The sequence below is a fragment of the Penaeus vannamei genome, chromosome 34 (assembly GCF_042767895.1).
Source record: "Penaeus vannamei isolate JL-2024 chromosome 34, ASM4276789v1, whole genome shotgun sequence".
Taxonomy (NCBI): Eukaryota; Metazoa; Arthropoda; class Malacostraca; order Decapoda; family Penaeidae; genus Penaeus; species Penaeus vannamei.
The window spans coordinates 2,230,126-2,235,125 of NC_091582.1; the positions used below are offsets into that span (position 1 = coordinate 2,230,126).

The 5,000-nt window shown below is 31.7% G+C and overlaps 2 protein-coding genes across 2 annotated transcripts in view; both read right to left on the reverse strand.

The window, feature by feature from the left end:
- Positions 1-5,000, reverse strand: part of LOC113816214 (type-2 ice-structuring protein) — a 140,764-nt gene that overhangs the window by 57,985 nt on the left and 77,779 nt on the right. The gene's annotated exons all lie outside the window — the stretch shown is intronic.
- Positions 352-5,000, reverse strand: part of Glg1 (golgi glycoprotein 1) — a 28,261-nt gene continuing 23,612 nt past the window's right edge. The window contains exon 20 of the mRNA XM_070113609.1: positions 352-5,000. This exon is cut by the window's right edge and continues 425 nt beyond it. The gene's annotated coding sequence lies outside the window, so the exon portion shown is untranslated.

The following is a 5,000-nucleotide window of genomic DNA, read 5'->3' on the forward strand; positions in this document are numbered from 1 at the left end:
TTATTTAGTGCCACTCTTAGTTTAATTGGCTCTTGCATACTACTTTTTCGTTTAAAGGTTAATGAATCAAGGAACTATTATTTCTCAACATGAGAGAAAATCTGAAGTGTAACCAAAAAGATGAACACAAAATTACACAATCCTTGGCGACATGTTGATCTTAAATATATTCTTCGGAATTCAATATAATTATAAATATCATGTGTAGACTACTTACTGATTTTTAAAACAGAAAATAAGAATATGTATTATATTTTCAAAATAAAATAGGAAAAAATGGAAATTTATACATATTCTCTTAACCTTACAGATTTTTCAATTGACAAGCCAGCAGGAAAATAAAAGAAGGAGACATGTAGAACCATTTATCAAATATTCAAAAATCCACACCACCAAAGAGGCTTTTTTTAAGGCTATTATGAATGACAGGAATGATAACTTACATTTTCTGAGATAAGAGGGGGTACTATACATCACATAACTTTCTGATGCACCCAAATATAAAATGCTCTCCCGAATGACACATAGGCTTATATAAAAACTATCACGATGGACATTTTAAGCTTAGTCTACATACCACATTTAACTTACACTCTTTATCAGAACTGTTATTTTTAAGGAATGTTTTTATAGCTCCTTTAACATAGTGTAAAGATAGCTTTTGTCTTTATATCGGTGCAGTGTCTAAAAGAGCTTGCCGTGAGGGTACGTCTTTACACGCTTTAGTGTCAACAGTATCAGCATGTGGTAAGGACTGCAGTGTGAGTAGCACCATATTTTCTTGTCTTACATATTTGGAAAACTAAGAAACTTATCAAAACCCTATAAACAGATTTTGTGTTCCAGTTACCACAATCAACTGCGAGATTAATCATATAATTTCACACATGCTGAACTTCAGACAATGCATTAATTCCACAAGCATCAACTGCTGTTTTTTTTGTTTGTTTTTTCAGGGTGCACTGGTCATGCTTTACAAGTGTACATACAAATAATGCACAAGCTGGTAATAAGCTAGAACTGCATTTTACTCTATACAGATTCACAATGACCATTTCAATAGTCTCTGCAAATGGAATGCTTTACTCAACATTTTAAAAAGCTAGTTTTAGTTAACATATGCATAAAAATTATGATCTTAACATAATCATATAATAAAGAGACTGGAGTTGAAGTATTACTAGATCATAAATATATTCAGTGCCTCAATTATGATTATTATGATCTTTAAGAGAAATTTCTACTACCAAGGTACCACAAGGTATGTGTGGTGTGGTGTGGTGTGGTGTGGTGTGGTGTGGTGTGGTGTGGTGTGGTGTGGTGTGGTGTGGTGTGGTATGGTATTGTGGTGTGGTATTGTGTTGTGCTGTGTTGCACTGCATTGTGTTGTATTGCAATTAAGAGTAATTTGTATTATGTGGTCCCCTAAGAGAGAAAGACAAATTTTCAACTATCACAAAAAATTAGGCAAGACAATTGTTGGTAAAAGTACCTCACGATGTTCACTAAAGACTTTGTCGACTGACTGAGTCCTTCATTATCCTTTAGTACTGTAACAAAATTTTAACTGCAACCAACAACAAAAATGTAATATAAAAAGAATACAGTTATTCAACTATATGCTGGGTAAATTTAATCTAAATATTTGATCCATAAGTTCTTCATAGACCAAACATTCATCCAAAGCTTTCCAAAAATTAAAATTATCGAAAACATCAGTTTTAAAGATCATAATTTAGAATTTAAATTATTGTCAAAATAAGCAGCAAAACTTATCAAAAGATATATATGCAAATATAGAGTTGGCTTGACCTGATGCAACTCATTCATGGAAGAGAAAAATGACTAGATAATATATATCCAAACGGCTGGGATTAACAAAGTCATTTCTTCGTAACTTGATATTCCATTAAAAATCCTTGCTTTTAGTAACTAAATTCTGGATAATCAATGTACCAGAAACTTTTTTTCTCTTCTTTTACTAATTCTATGTATGATATTCTTTTCTGATCCGCAATATAATCCCTTACCCTACATGGCACCACTGAACTAAAAAGAACAATCCTTCCCTTTCTAGCGGTTATTAGCGGAATAATCAAGGCAACTTAAACTACAGTTCGGGGAAATTGCAGATCACTGAATTAAGGAGATGGAGATGGTGGAGGAAGAGGAGGTGAAGAAGACAAAGATAAGGAAGAAGAAGAAAAAGACAAAGAAGGAAAATACTGAAAATTTAGAAAATCCATAGTTATTTCTATCAAGCCAAAAAATTACATATTTAATCATTACCTGTTTCATAGTTTTTCTCACAACTTATTTTCTCCTTGTGGGAGGGAGTGGGAGTGTGAATAAATCAAAAGAAGAAATGATTATGAAAATTAAATATATACAGTAATGCAACAAATTAAGTAAATACTAAGTTAAACTTAATAATCAACAAATATATTATGAAAACAAAAGTAACAAAGCATTTGTCAAATCTTCTGCATATGACACAAAAGCTTACAGCAAAATGAAAAGTCACCCTATTTTCCAGATAAAAACAAAAGAAATTAAAATAGCACAAGGACATACCTTCAAAACAAAAACAAAAATACTTCTAATAAAAAGCATAATCCATTCATATATTTTTTTAATGTTGTCTGTATGCTTTCCTGTACATTGTATGCAGAATATTGAAGCTCACTATATCAGTTTCTTTTTTTTATATGTTAATAGTCTGCATCTTCACTATAAATGCATGTGCAGAAAGATCAAACATTCATACTTTTATGCAAACCTTATACTAGTGTCTATCACCTCCAGTGTTGGAACTAAGTGCAAACGAAGAACAAATGAGAATTTCTTTTTAACAATCTACACTCTAATTCATTAGGGACTCAGAGTGAAAGAGAGGAAAATTATACGTAATATGAAACTGTTTCTACAAATCATCATAGAAAAAATAAATGTAAAAAATAGATGAGAAAATACATCTTTTTATTTTGATCTCATTAGCAATCATTGATTAACAAGCTACTGTGACTATCACTTTTGTGCTTTTTGTGGGCTACCTACATGATCAGGCTGCTATTACATTTATTTTCCTTTAAAGTACATGTGATATACACCATGTCTTATAACCTGTGGTGCCCAGACACATATACTTACATTAGATTATTCCCCATGCAATTCATCACATCAATTTATCTTTAATAAAGCATAAAAAGCAAATCTGTAATGATATGTATGCAGCATAATAATCTAGTCGTGAAAGCAAACTCTTTTTTTATTTAATGCATCTTTATGATTAGATATCTAGTAAATAAAATGGTGAGTGAGCAAGTGCGTGAAAAAAATAAGTGTAGGTAAGGCTAATGTGTCCATATTGAAGAGTATGTGTTCACCTCTGTTGGTGTTTGCACACACTTGAGATAAGGAGTTTGTGTCAATTATAAAATACATAACAAGCAAATCATAAATTTTATGACTGATATGTCATTTAGTGACATTGCAATACCAAGTTTCTTATAAAGATATACACTTGATTAATCCTGTTAACAACTTTATATCTTTGGTACTGTAGTTGCCAGTTTTTTCTGTTTTGCAACACATATAACGAAAAAATATATACCAATAATGATAAAGATATAAATATCCTAAGAGACAGTTAAATGGTGACTTACAAATGATTTATTAAAAAAATGGCAATTTACTAACTTTACCTGAAAATACATATTCTCTGTCATGAATACATAATTCCCTATCATACAGATCTACATACATTCAAATGAAAACTTGCTCCTTTCAGAACACACTATCACTGTTACATGTTGCATTTAAAAAGACCTTGGAGAGCTTTTGCTGTCTGTAAGAGCTCTTTGTAACCTCCCATAAACTAAATAACAATTACTGAATGTAGTCAGCCAGTTATTGAACTTGGCATTTTTAAGACACAGGGGGCCATTGTGGCATACCATCAACATATTCTTACATCCACTTTGTAGGATGATTTGACTTTAGCAACTGGAAAGGAAAGAAGAAAAGGGGGAATAAAAAATGCAACACGTAAGTGGATAAATCAACTGCATCTTAAAATTGTTCCTGTATCTGAAAAGGATGAGTTGAGATGTCAGAGCAAGTATAACTACTGTGATGTAAAAAGACCTGATCAACATTGCTTCCACTGCTTATCTTCCATGAGATTGTAGCAAATTTAGAAAATAAATCAAGAAGCATATTCTTCATTATCACTCTTAATGAGAAAAAATCACTCTGAACACATCATCTGTTTATATTTCAAGTATCTTTTGTAGAACAGTTTTCCAGATATAATCCACATACTACAGTTACCATGACAGGCCTTTTCCTTTGATATCAAATCATACAACTGCAATAAGACTGAATGATTCCTCAATAACAAAATACATTAAAATGAATGCTTGATACAAACATTTTCTCTGATTGGAACTGTTCAGCGGGGCAGTTTCAATCTAACACAGTATTCCCTTAAAATTAATAAATCTTTAATAATAAAAAAAAACAATCTGCATCCTTGCAGAGGCAATGCTTGAGTAACACTTGAGTTGGGCATAATGACAATATTAAATTGAAAGTGAAAAGTTATTTGGCAAACTCCTTGCTAGCAAGTCGGATTCTTTTCCCATGATCTCTTTTTATCCAAGATTGCTGCCTGAAGCAGCTTCATTTCTTTACTTTTAAATCTCATGATTCAGTGATGATGCCCTGCCAAATGGATGAATCAACTAGTACACTTTGTTAGCACCTGAAAATGATATTTGAGAATTTTGATCATGACCTTGTTCATTTGCTGTTCTTTATCACACTTTCATTTTTTAACCTACTCTCTTTTATCTTATCCTTTTGTATCATAACAGACAACATTCTATTAATTTTCAGAACACTTGCATCAGTTTTTAAAACAAAAAAGAATTCACACACAAATCACTCACAAAGGGGAACTTATTACCTCCACTCCATGGATACACTTTCCAAAACTA